We start from the raw sequence: 14,765 nt of genomic DNA, 5'->3' as shown, positions 1-14,765 counted from the left end.
AGAGTGAATAGTAGAGCGTGAGTAGTAGAGAGAGAGAGTAGTAGAGAGTCCAGTAGAGAGTGAGTAGTAGAGAGTAGTAGCGAGTGAGTAGTAGAGTGTAGTAGAGAGTGAGTAGTAGAGTAGTAGAGAGTGAGTGGTAGAGAGTAGTAGAAAGTAGTAGAGTGAGTAGTAGAGAGTGAGTAGTAGAGAGTGAATAGTAGAGAGTAGTAGAGAGTGAGTAGTAGAGAGTAGTAGAGCGTAAGTAGTAGAGAGTGAGTAGTAGAGAGTGAGTAGTAGAGAGTAGTAGCGAGTGAGTAGTAGAGAGTGAGTAGTAGAGTAGTAGAGAGTGAGTAGTTGAGAGTGAGTAGTAGAGAGTGAATAGTAGAGAGTAGTAGAGAGTGAGTAGTAGAGAGTAGTAGAGAGTGAGTAGTAGAGAGTGAGTAGTAGAGAGAGAGTAGTAGAGTAGTAGAGAGTTAGTAGTAGAGTAGTAGAGAGTAGTCAGTCAGTGTCAGTCAATGTCAGTGAATGTCAGTCAGTCAGTGTCAGTCAGTCTGTCAGTGTCAGTCAATCAGTGTCAGTCAGTCAGTGTCAGTCAATCAGTGTCAGTCAGTCAGTGTCAGTCAGTGTCAATCAGTGTCAATCAGTGTCAGTCAGTGTCAATCAGTCAGTGTCAGCTAGAGCAGCTCTGCTGACCTGGTTCTCTGGCTCTAAAGCAGCTCTGTTGACCTGGTTCTCTCTCTCTAATGCAGCTCTGCTGACGTGGTTTCTCTGGCTCTACAGCAGGTCTGCTGACCTGGTTCTCTGGCTCTAGAGCAGCTCTGCTGACCTAGTTCTTATGCTACAGAGCAGCTCTGCTGATCTAGTTCTCTGGCTCTACAACAGCTCTGCAGACCTGGTTCTCTGGCTCTAAAGCAGCTCCGTTGACCCAGTTCTATGGCTCTGAAGCAGTTCTGCTGACATGGTTCACTGGCTCTATAGAAGCTCTGCTGACCTGGTTCTCTCCCTCTAAAGCAGCTCTACTGACCTGGTTTCTCTGGCTCTGCAGCAGCTCTGCTGACCTGGTTCTCTGGCTCTAGAGCAGCTCTGTTGACCTGGTTCTTAGGCTCTAGACCAGCTCTACTGACCTGGTTCTCTGGCTCTAAAGCAGCTCTGCTGACCTGGTTCTATGGCTCTAAAGCAGCTCTGCTGATTTGGTTCTCTGGCTCTAGAGTAGCTCTGCTGACCTGGTTCTCTGGCTCTAAAGCAGTTCTGCGAACCTGGTTCTCTGGCTCTAAAGCAGCTCTGCTGGCCTGGTTCTCTGGCTCTAAAGCAGCTCTGCTGACCTGGTTCTCTCCCTCTAAAGCAGCTCTGCTGACCTGGTTTCTCTGGCTCTACAGCAGCTCTGCTGACCTGGTTCTCTGACTCTAGAGCAGCTCTGCTGACCTGGTTCTCTGGCTCTACAGCAGCTCTGCTGACCTGGTTTTCTGCACTCACGACGCACGCACCCGACTTAGCGAAAATATATTTAAAAATAATATACGTTTCTTGTAAGTACAAATATATTATTTTGATGAACATCTTACATAATCTCTTGCCTTAATATGTATATTAAAGACACATACATATCATTTTGGAACATCATTTTTTTTGCGGAAATCGCGCACCCAGCGCGCCCCAGCACATATATGATGTCACGCGGGACCCGCAAGCGTGCAAACATCTCGTACCGTAATGCGCATGTGTCGCGAATGCGCGGAACAGGAGTCGCAGACTGGTCGCATACCAATCGCGCATATCACGTGATATTAAATGTATATGATGTAACTGAAAAACACGCAGCCGTCGCACACCATACACGGATCCTTCATGACTTTTCTAAAATGGCGGCTAGAATGCGTGCACCCACCGTGATGTGTACACTTTGAGTGCGCGACTGCGTAAAAAATTGGATTTTTTTTAAAAGAAAAGGATATAAATATATTAAAATAAAAAATGAAAACAAGAAAATTAATCAATATTTCAGTTTTAATTAAAAAATATTTTTTTGCAATTTTCAGAAAAATGTATAATGTTATTTAATGAATAAAATATTTATAAATAAACAGTTAAAAAACTGTAGAAAATCAGTACAAAAAATAGATATAACTACTATCACACTAGCATTTAAAAAACCTTTGAAATTCACTGAAAAAAAACATAGGTTTCAGAGACGTTATAGTTAGAAAGTAGCATTTAAAAAACCTTAGAAATTCACAGGAAAAACCATAGGTTTCAGGGGTGTTATAGTTAGCTGCCCATTTCACTTGTACAAAACCATAGAAATTCCTCCGTTATAGTTAGTTCTGCTAACTATAACTCACGCGCCCGCAATGCACTGCTGATGATGTCACATATTGCATCATTCATGACATGGTCAGTGACATCACTGATGACATCACTGATGACATCTCAAATGACATCACTGATGACATCATCCACTTGACAATCCGATACACCACATCATACACTAGTATAACCTTTCATCACTCACTGTAAAATACAGAGTACCATATTTGAAACCATTGACACACCAATACCAGTTACTACATACCCACTCACTGATTCCTAAGTCTACACACACAACTACCCATTCAACAACAGAATCATCTATACATGCAGTCATTAATTAATAGAACACTATCAAATGCACTTATACACATATATAGACATTGACACATCAGCAGTCATCTTAGTCAGTTATGCAGTCATCCTACTCACTCATGAAAAAAATGTATCGCACTTAAATTTACTCACTTACACAATTATCCAACGACACCTCATTTATTCAAACACATAGTAACTCATCGTTATGTTAAAAAAGCACCATTACAATTATACACTCATTCATATATTTACTCTCACAATCACTGACTCTTACACAAACTTATTTATATACACCAACTCTCACATACAATGCCTTTTATGTTTTTTACTTTGTTGAAGATGTACAACTAAAACATATATTTGCTCACCAACACACAAATAAATACACTCAGTCACCCAAACAACTGTTTCCACATGCACTCTTAAACCCATACACCTAGTCAATCAACCATTCACACATCTATGCATAGAGTTAGACACACCCCGTCCAACCACACACAAACTCAGTGTCCCATACAAATACTCACCCAACTAATCAATAACTAATATACACACTCATGTAGTTAGTGACCAACTGAGGCAGCATGTTATACAACAACAGAGAAAGTGCTGCACACATTCACATAGTTTAGTTACTAATCCATGTATTAAGTGAGACACTTTTAATTACTCACTTAAAAAGACAGTAAGACAGCTACTAAAACCTCCATCCAGACAGTTATATATCCACTCAATCTTCAATACAGATTGGTATATATATAATACATATTTAAATTTCAAACTAAACCACATTCAGTGGATGATGTCATCAGTGATGTCATTTGAGATGTCATCAGTGATGTCATCAGTGATGTCACTGACCATGTCATGAATGATGCAATATGTGACATCATCAGCAGAGCATTGCGGGCGCGTGAGTTATAATTAGCAGAACTAACTATAACGGAGGAATTTCTATGGTTTTGGACGAGTGAAATGGGCAGCTAACTATAACACCCCTGAAACCTATGGTTTTTTCTGTGAATATATATATATATATATATATATATATATATATATATATATATATATATACACTGAAAAAACCATAGGTTTCACACATGTTATAGTTAGCGGAAATTTTACTGATAAAAAACCAATGAAATTCCCCCGTTATAGTTAGTGCAGGCAACTATAACTCACGCGACCGCAATCCTCTGCTGATGCTAATACTGTATTTAGACACTTATTTGCCCATGTCTTCTTCCATACATTTTTAGCTATACATATATTACAAATATTTTTTTTTCATAAAGACACATATGTCATCAGCAGAAGATTGCGGTTGCGTGAGTTATAGTTGCCTGCACTAACTATAACGGGGGAATTTCATTGGTTTTTTATCAGTAAAATTTCCGCTAACTATAACATGTGTGAAACCTATGGTTTTTTCAGTGAATTTGCAAGGTTTTTTAAATGCTAATTCCTAACTATAACGTGTGTGAAACCTATGGTTTTTTCAGTGAATTTGTACGGTTTTTTAAATGCTAAGTTACTTTACGCCATTCGTGGCGTGCGCGCCCACTTAACGCAGTTCGTTCCGTGCGCGCACGGTGCGCTTCGCGCACCGTGCGCGCACAGTGATGCGGTGAAGCGGTGCGATGACAAAGCAAGAAAGCACGTCAACAAATCTGTTTCTGCTTTCCTCCGTGACTATGGTATGGGTGCCATTTACCACAACAACTTGCGTTATGACATGCAAGACATTTATAGAGGAGATGGTGTGCACTTCAATGATGAAGGGAACAGAGTCTTCCTCTTGAACCTTAGACTCTGCATCGGTACTTACTTGTAGGTACCACTAAAAAATCATTTCATAAACACAACGGCTCTTTTTAGAGCCCCCTAATATCTAAACACTTAAATCTGATTTTCATTTTTTTTTTTTTTTTTTCTACCGTACGCTTACCGTAAGCTTACCGTACGCGTACCCCGTGATTTTTTTTAAAATCAATAAATGTTTTCTTTGTACTTTACAGTCCTTCTTTGACCCCCTCACAAATGTAAGGGGGTCTGTAACTCTCCTCATTGCCCCCTTTTCTTGTTTTCACTCTTTTTTTTCTGAGTGAAATACACAAAATGGCGGCCGCCGCTTCCTGGTTTCTGCCGATTCGAATGTTTACTAAGATCTAAGAGCCAATCAGAATCGCGCTCGCGCACGCCACCGTACGCTTACGGTAAGCGTACGGTAAGCGTACCGTAAGCGGGCTCAGATATATATATTGATTTAAAGGCTATTTTCTCAGAATCTACTGAACAGATTTACACCAAACCTACAAAAGGCACTTCCTTGACCTAGGGACTACCTCTCTGCCAAATTTCGAGTAATTCTGTTCAGCCGTTCGGGCTGTAGCTCGTTCTAAAGGTCCTATGGAAAAATGCATGGGGAAAACGCGTTTTGGGACCCCCCTTTTATCTCAGCCCCCGCTTGACGGATCCCCCCGAGACTTTCAGGGTAGGAGCGGAGCGTAGCGCCCCACCTATTTTGAGAAATTTGCGAGGATTCATCGACCGGCGCCAAAGTTATTCAAAATAGAATGTTGAGGTTTTCCTATGGAAAAGGGGTCCTAACTATAACTACCTACTGGCGACCGCCAGTAGGTAATATATGTATATATATATATATATATATATAATATTATGGATGTGTGTGTCCCTATGAGTCTGTGCATGAATGGACTGAGGATATCCATCTGTTTACAAGATTTGTGTGTGAGTCTGCAAATTAATGTGTGCATCTGTATCAGTGTGTACCTCTGTGGATGTGTGTATGTATGGATCTGGAGTTATCTATGCATCCATCAGACTGAGCCAGACTGGAGCAAGGCCCTTCCTAAACAAAGGTTTTAGCAATGTAATCATGCTGCGGTATTGTATATAAATCATCAAACCACGGAACATCCAACAGAATTCAAGTTATAAAGCGAGCATGGAAACTCCAACATTGTATAGATGAGTTTTAACCCACAAATAGTTCATCTAAACCAAATGCCCTCTAATCTTAGCATATTTCGGGACATGTACATTCCCTTCTTCAGGACATATGCATTTCTAATTCTAGAAATTACATGGGCAGAGTTCAGCTTCAGCCACTGACTTTCGACATTCTCTGTTCTGCTCAATCCTCATTGCAAGGTTTTCCTGCAACAGTCTTATTAATCGGTCTCAGTTTGATGTGTCAGTTTTTGTGCCTTCATTAGATTTCTCTTACAGGGATAGGCCACAGCTGATTGTAATGTCCCAGGAAAACTAGTGCACTTAACCCTGCCTCAGAATGGAAGAAAGGGCAGGCCTGTAACGTGGATGCACCATCAGCAATAGTGCATATTTATCACCACTCTGACACTGCCATTGCTTGCAATATATAAGTGTTGAACAGGTGTATCTATAGTGATAAAGGTAACAAAGGTGTCCTTGCCATAAACATTTCATGATATCTGATAAACTCTCCCCCAATTTTCGTTAAGTGTTTTTCCTGATGTACACGGTTCATTGTTTAGTGGTTGTTACCTCGCTTGTCGCTAGACCCCCTCATAGTATTCTCACCTGAGTTCCCGTTCTTAGCTGTAAAACACTGTGCGCCAGATCATAGTGCACCAGGCTCAGGGTTTGAGCACTGCCAGACCACAATCAGGGGGAGGAGGGGGAGAGGTCAGAGAGGGGCTAATGATCATGTTGGTTTAGGTTGTTTGCTTCTAGTGTCCTGGGGTCAGTCCTACTATGGCTCCAAAACAGGCCAAGGAAATCCCTTTCTGCACTTGACTCCCAGGATAGCAAGTTCGAGCAGTCAAAGGCTTCTGACGGAGGTAGAGGGCGCGGCAGGCACTCAGAACTCAACAATCAACCAACAGACACAATAAAGTTATGTCTAGCACAGCATTTTTTTTTAGTAAGAAAGAAAATCTTTTAAACTCACAACAAAATAATACCACCGGGTACAATTACTGGGTTGCACTGAACCATCCCCAGAATAGCGCAGCAGACCTGTGGTGGCCTCTACCCTCTGTAGGATTTCTCAGGACGTTGCTCCCCGGTATGTCATATTGGCATAGTTATTAATCAAGCACAGACTCTGGGTTACCTAACTGGCTACTCTGTAGATCAGTTCACTGGCTTTTGCCTCTAAGAGTCACATGGGTAAAAACGATATTGCTCAGACTGCAGGTTTCTCTGCCCTGCTATACCTATTCGGTGGTGGTCTGCCCAGAGTACCCGTTCCTATAGCACAGGCTTCAGTTGTGCGGAGCTGTAGGGCAACCTCATTTGAGCCAGGACTGCCAGCGCTAATCAGTTCGTCAGGTCTCCACGGCGCCACTTGTCTTTGACAGTTATGGTCTAGGACAGTTGCACACAGATGTTCATTGATAAAATTTGGAGCCTCAGGGTCAAGTCATCAGCAAATGGTTGTCATAGGCAGGTGCCACTTTCCAGCCCTGATCAGTGATCGTTGATGGTGGGTCTTCTAAGGGCCGTTCTGACATCAGGCACCGATGACGCAATGTTAATTCTCCTTTGAATGGTTTGGTACAGCTCACTATGGGAACTGCTCTGGGGGACCCACACCACACAGAGCGCTCCTGTCCTCTCTCCGACCAGCAGTCAACTTTCAACTTTCTCTATCTTGGACAGGCTGTTCTCTTTCATCACAGGACTCTCTCCTTCTCTCACCAGGCAGGCTTCTAGGTGCTAGACTGACCCTTGGCTCTTCCAGCAACCAGTGCAAACTTCAGGTGATGTTCCCACACCTCTGGGAGACTGATGTTATGCAGACATCAGTCCTGGTCACACAGCAATACAAGTATCGTACAAAGCACTGCTGTCATTTGTCAAGAAGAACTTGGAATTCCAACAAAGTGGGGTCAATTGGGTCCTACTTTATTACACTCCTTTTGCAGACATGGGAACCAGATCCACCCTCTAAAGCTTTGAAACTGGTTTAGTCAGATTCTCTTTCAAATGTCATTTTGTGTATGTCTCTCAGACACAGCCTTTGTGCGCGGTGATGACAATCACAAGAGGCAGCAGTGATGCCGGCTTCAGCAGGAGTATCCAAAACAGGATCACAATGAAGTGTGAGATCTCTTCACCTGACTGTCATCAGCCTTCCTGAAGCTGTAATGTGGGTCAGATGAAAGGACGGGTTCTACATAGAAAATTAATGTCCTAGGAACAGAATCTGCTTATCCACCCCCCTCCCTACCATCTACTAAATGGCAGTGTGCAGGAAGAGCTAATAAGCAGCCCTTTGCTGACAAGGACTTAAACTTAATTTTCAGATGGAGTCCTGGTCCATCCTCACTCACTTTAGTGTCTGGATCTCCACCCTCAAGCCACAGGAAAGCAGCCGATACACTTTGATTGTCTTTAGAAGCTGTATCCACCCTCCACCTTGTGCCAGAGGGATACAAAATAGATGCACTGGCCCCAATACTCAGACTCTCACTATACACAGATTCCTATTACCACACATGCTGCACATCCACTGTACTACGTGCACAGGACAAGCACACGGAAGGTTAGTGCAGGAGCCTGGGACTCACAACAAAGCAGTAAAGCAGACTGCACTCTCAGTGGACACAGGTAAGAGGTCTGGTCATAACTAATGATCCACAAAACTGGGTACGCTCCCACCACCACATTAAGTGGCTAACTCAGGACATGGGAAGTAGTGTCATCTCTGTTATGAGGCACAAAAAGGGGGGTTATCGTCCCAAAAAGCGACGCCGGGTATGAACGTATAATTATAATTATGAAGAAAAGAGCAACCTGGCAGTCAGTTTGTGTACCTCTATTTATTACGGCGGTACACAAACTGACAGGTTGCTCTTTTCTTCACAATCGCTGCTATGAGGGCACGCTTGGCATGCCTCTCCAGGGCACCAAACAGGTACTGTTCTGGGCTTCAAGGAGCTATAACAGGAGCTATAACATTACAGGAGGTATAACATTACAGTTTCACACAACTCAGGAACACATTCCTTATTAGCACTGCCAATACAAAGCCACAACCCTCTACCAAGGAGAGAGCTAAGAAGTGCAACCCTCTGCCAGGACTAGTGACACAATACAAGAGCACAACACTACCAGGACTGGTGTCACATCACAGGAGCACAACCTTCTACCTGTATACTAGTGACACGTTCAGTAGCACAACCTCCTACCAGCAGTGGAGGCATATCCAACTCCACAAAATATCTGACTCCAGTCATTTTTGGTGACGCAAGAGAAACACACCTCTCTCCACTGCTGAAACCTTCCTATTCCTACTGGGACGAGACATGCCTCATCTGATAACACACAGGTTCCTGATCTAAGCTTCAGTGTGTCATACCTCACCTGATAACACACAGGCTCCTGCTGTGAGCCACAGTGTGACATACCTCACAGCCTCTTATCTTGGGATCGGATAAGATGTCTAACCAATTTCCTCACTCATCTTCAATTGGAAACGCTGAATTACCTGCAGAAACGTTGATTTGTCTGGTAATTCTCCATTTTGTAAAAGAATGCACATACTTTCTTTATGATTTTGAACGTGAAATTACCACATCAGTGACTCCCCACCATCTGAATGAGCGCCATTGTAGGACACCCCCTCAGCGTCTCCTTCTGGGCGAGCACATCCATTGTGGTGGCAGGACAGGGGCAGCCCGCACTCCCCAAATCTTGTGTCTTCCCTCCCAAGGGATGAAACTTCCTGGCACCCCTTCTTTTACATCATCTTTTGACTTAGGCCAGTCTCTCCACTCAGCCCGTCTCTGGGTCTTTGACTGACTCTGCCTGCGGTGGGTTTCCTTCCTTGCACTCTCTCCATGGATCAGGCTTCTCTGCAGCTTCACAAATTCTGACCTCTGTACAGTTCATGAGGTGTCGGAGGGAAGGGGGAGGGCAGGAGTGTGAGAAGGATGGAAGACGGTAGAAGGGAAGATAGTAAGAGATTGCAGTTCAGAAATTAGGAAAAGCACATTAGTGGTCTGATTTTTTTAAGGAACTATCAAACCCTCCACCCTCCACCCTCCTGCTGAACTCCGACTCTAAGGACGGCTTGAAGAAAGCTTTTTAATATATAACCAGCTTTTCTTTGCTTCTGACAGAACAAGCTAAGAACTGAGAAGACGTAAATTCAATCTGAGTTTGAAAAGCTGTGGCAGCTCCTGAAAGAAAATGAGCAAGCACTGCACAGAAGACTGGAGGAGATGGAGAAGAAAATGACCATGATAGAAAATGCAAATATCACCAAACTGTCCAATCAAATCACCTCTCCCCTGGCCCTGATAACGGAGATAGAAAAGAAGTGTGAGGCGCCGGCATGGGAACTCCTGAAGGTGAGATACTAGTTGGTTAATAAAACAAAAGAAGTTAAGTAAATTTTCATTATTTTGTGTGCAACATTAAATGTTTGTGCGGAGCGCATATGGTTTTTTGGCAGGTCAGTGCACAGTGACCCCATGCACTCAGAGCTGCACACAATATACATTGTCCCACTTGATGCTGTGAGCCCTACTCCATATACAATTAGAGAAATATACAGTGACCATTTACAGTGCGATATACAAGTTAATAACTCATCTATATACAAATTATTTATGTATTTTTTCTATTAGGGAGAATGCAAAACACCAAACAATTCCAGTGACAGAAAATAATATATGAAGACCAAGGAGCAAAATGTGTTAAAAGTTAGATAGAAATGGAAAGCTTAATGAGAGACAACATCTGAGAGAATTGTAAAGAAACCAAATTCCTCCGTTTCGAAGAAGTTTGAAAACATTTCTGTTCTAACGTGGTTACTTGTCTCCGGATGCAGGTGGCCACTTAGTTTCGCGTGCACTGAAGCTCTTCTTATGGTGAACAGCTATGTATCTAGGCATTTGGAATAGGAAATGGCAAGCTCACTGGGTTTTTTGTCACTCCAGATAAAGATGAAGATTGCCGCAGCAAACTCTTTAGTTTGAAGAATAGTGACAATTTTATATGACGGGTAACCTTTGGTTCTATTAAAAGGTGTGCAAAATGGATTATCTTAAAAACCTAAACTCCAACCAAATTCCTTATCAATATGGCTTCGAGTGGTTTTAGAAGTATAAACCTCCTTATTGTGGTCATATGCTGTCACTTTAACAGTGATGCTCTGCTCAAATAGGTTGATTAGGTTACAGCCAAGAAGCATCCGGGTAAATAACTCCATGTACAGGGACTAGATGAGGGTGACAGAGAGCATCCAGGATATTCCTCGGAGGGTGACAGAGAGCATCTCTCAGAGGGTGACAGAGAACATCTCTCGGAGGGTGACAGAGAGCATCTCTCGGAGGGTGACAGAGAGCATCCCTCCGAGGGTGACAGAGAGCATCCCTCTGAGGGTGACAGAAAACATCTCTCTGAGGGTGACAGAGAGTATCCCTTCCAGGGTGACAAAGAGCATCCCTCAAGAGTGACAGAGAGCATCCCTCCAAGGGCAACAGAGAGCATCCCTCCGAGGGCGACAGAGAGCATCCCTCCGAGGGCGACAGAGAGCATCCCTCCGAGGGTAACAGAGAGCATCCCTCCGAGGGCGACAGAGAGCATCCCTCCGAGGGTGACAGAGAGCATCTCTCTGAGGGTGACAGAGAGCATTTCTCTGAGGGTAACAGAGAGCATCTCTCTGAGGGTGACAGAGAATATCCCTTCCAGGGTGACAAAGAGCATCCCTTCAAGAGTGACAGAGAGCATCCCTCCAAGGGTGACAAAGAGCATCCATCCAAGGGTGACAGACAGCATCCCTCCGAGGGTGACAGAGAGCGTCCCTTTGAGGGCGACAAAGAGCGTCCCTCCGAGGGCGACAGAGAGCGTCCCTCCGAGGGGGACAGAGAGCATCCCTCCGAGTGTGACAGACGGCATCCCTCCGACGGCAGCAGAGAGCATCCGTCCGAGGGTGACAGAGAGCATCCCTCCAAGGGCGACAGAGAGCATCCCTCCGAGGGCAACAGAGAGCATCCCTCCGAGGGTGACAGAGAGCATCCCTCCGAGGGCGACAGAAAGCATCCCTCCAAGGGCGACAGAGAGCATCCCTCCGAGGACAACAGAGAGCCTCCCGCTGAAGACGACAGAGAGCATCCATCTGAGGGTGACAGAGAGCATCTCTCCAAGAGTGATGGAGAGTATCCCTCCGAGGGCGACAGAGAGCATCCCTCGAGGGTGGCTGAGAGCATCCCTCCCAGGGTGACAGAGAGCATCCCTCTGAGGGTGACAGAGAGTATCCCTCGGAGGATGACAGAGAGCATCCCTCCGAGGGTGGCGGAGAGTATCCCTCTCTGGTTCCACAGCCAGTTCTGAAATAGTCTAAGTTGAAGTTGTTGATAATGACCATGGCCTGTCAATGTTGGTACAAACATGTAATTTACCAGTTAGTCTAAACACATGTTCAAATGCCATTTCTGCTTCAAGGAAAATGATAGTTAGTAAACCTATGTTTCCTCGGGTGACCAATTTGGGAATCAAGCCCACCACCACCAATGTAGATAAAGTTTGGCGTACAGTTTTGTGTTCGTGCTGAGAAATGAAATGGGGCCAGGAAGACCCACCGTCCAAGGGAGGCTCATCCTTCTTACAAGAGTGGACTACTCTTGCCTCATGCTGAAATGGAGGCCCCTGACCTGTTGATATGACCTTGCGACTCATTTTATCATTATTTCCCGTAACCTTTAAATGTAGCTTCTCTTGTAATCAGAGGAAGGTGACTCCCGACATATTGATGAGCCTCTTGTATCTGTCTAGGACGATGGCTCGTGACCAATTGATGAACCTCAAAGGGTCCTATGCGTTTGGTTTATCTGATAATAGTGGCCCTCTGCTTGCTACTGCCCACTAAGGCAGTAACTCTACTGACTTCTGATTTTAGTAGACCACACTTCTCTAACGAGTAGCTTGTGAGATACTGGTGTCTCTCCAGCTACCTGCAAGTAGCTCTCACGTGTGTAGCCCAGTCTACTAAATTAGACGTTTTTGCTTGGTTGAATTAATATATGTGTACTAAAATTCTGAAGCGTGTATTTGAAATGAATATGCATTTAGTTTCAGAACTCATGAGCTGATCTTTTGAGGAAAAATGGATTTCCAAAATATACTTAAAGCTGTTATTTGAGTGATAAATCCTGAAGCTTTGAAGAGACGTAATATTAATATTATTACCATGGGCCGGGGGCATTGCACCTATGGCTGTCATGTATTAGTCATGCAGCTTTGGAGAGACGTATTATTAATAATAACACCATGGGCCTGGGGCATTGCACCTATGGCTGTCATGTATTACTCATGCAACTTAGGAGAGACGTATTATTAATATTATTACCATGGGTCAGGGACATTGCACCTCTGCGTGTTATGTATTACTTATGCAGCTTTGGAGAGACGTATCGTTAATAATAAAAGCATGGGCCAGAAGCATTGCACTCATGGCTGTCATGTATTACTCATGCAGCTTTGGAGAGATGTATTATTAATGCATTATTAATATTATTACCATGGGCATGAGGCATGGCACCTATAGCCGTCATGTATTACTTATGCAGCTTTGGAGAGACGTATTATTAATATTATTACCATGGTCCGGGGGCATTGCACCTATGGCTGTCATGCAATACTCATGCGGCGTTGGAGAGACGTAATAATAATATTATTACCATGGGCCAGGGACATTGCACATATGGGTGTTATGTATTACTTCTGCAGCTTTGGAGAGACATATTATTAATAAATTATTAATATTATTACCATGGGCCGGGGGCATTGCACATATGACCGTCATGTATTACTCATGCAGCTTTGAGAGGCGTATTATTAATATTATTACCATGGGCTGGGGGCATTGCACCTATGGCTATCATGTATTACTCATACAGCTTTGGAGAGACGTATTATTAATATTATTACCATGGGCCGCATGCATTGCACCTGTGGCTGTCATGTATTACTCATGCAGCTTTGGAGAGACGTATTATTAATATTATTACCATGGTCCATGGGCATTTCACCTATGGCTATCGTGTATTACCCATGTAGCTTTGGAGAGACATATTATTAATATTTTTACCATGGGCCGGGGGCGTTGCGCCTATGGCTGTAATGTATTACTCATACAGCCATGGAGAGATGCATTATTAATATTATTATCATGGGCCAGGGTCATTGCACCTGTGGCTGTCATGCATTACTCATGCAACTTTGGAGAGACGTATTATTAATATTATTACCATGGGCCGGGGGCATTGCACCTATGGCTGTCATGTATTACTCATGCAACTTTGGAGAGACGTATTATTAATAATAACACCATGGTCCAGGGGCATTGCACCTGTGGCTAACATGTATTACTCATGCATCTTTGGAGAGACGTCTTAATAATATTATTACCATTGTCCAGGAGCATTACAACCATGGCTGTCATGTATTAGTCATGCAGCTGTGGAGAGATGTATTATTAATATTACTACCATTGGCCGGGTGCATTGCACCTATGACTGTCATGTCTTACTCATGCAGCTTTCGAGAGACGTATTATTAATATTTTTACCATGGGCCAGGGGCATTGCACCTATCGCTGTCATGTATTACTCATGCAGCTTTAGAGAGACATATTATTAATATTATTACCATAGGCCGGGGGCATTGCACCTATGGCCGTCATGTATTACTCATGCGGAGGCATTTCAAATTGCTGGTAATCGTGCATGGGACCACCACTACTGTAATCCTGTTTGACGTGGTCACTATTGCACACAAATGATAGTAGCTCGGGTGCTTTTCTTCGATCATAAGTGGCTCCTACTACAGAAAAGGTTGGAGACCCCAGGAATAGACAATACACCGATGTGAGGAGCAGTCCCCTCAAAGATGGAAGAATTTCAGAGAAACATGTAAATAACAAACAATATTTTTTTATATATAAAAAATGCAATGTTTACTAGAAAGATATTTTTCTTTCACACATTCTGAATCATATTTAACCTAAAACACCATTTCCATCATTGATGGTTATGAATTACTATGTTCAGCTCTTCCTAAAAGCTCTGATGTCACAGAGTATTACATCACCAATGCTGGTCCTCTGAGAGTGGTCATCAATGTAGAGTCATTTGCTGTGAATCAGT

General features: G+C 43.5%; 1 long non-coding RNA gene across 9 annotated transcripts in view; it reads left to right on the top strand.

Moving 5' to 3' along the window:
• The window catches only part of LOC146870241 (uncharacterized), a 279,741-nt gene that overhangs the window by 114,159 nt on the left and 150,817 nt on the right, over nt 1–14,765 (top strand). For all 9 annotated transcript variants that reach the window (XR_014970083.1, XR_014970069.1, XR_014970070.1 and 6 more), the window contains exon 3: nt 9,735–9,965. This is a non-coding gene — a long non-coding RNA (uncharacterized LOC146870241). The remainder of the gene's footprint in view (nt 1–9,734; nt 9,966–14,765) is intronic.

This window comes from Triturus cristatus, chromosome 1_1, assembly GCF_964204655.1.
Source record: "Triturus cristatus chromosome 1_1, aTriCri1.1, whole genome shotgun sequence".
NCBI lineage: Eukaryota > Metazoa > Chordata > Amphibia > Caudata > Salamandridae > Triturus > Triturus cristatus.
This window is presented reverse-complemented; position numbering and strand designations above follow the sequence as displayed.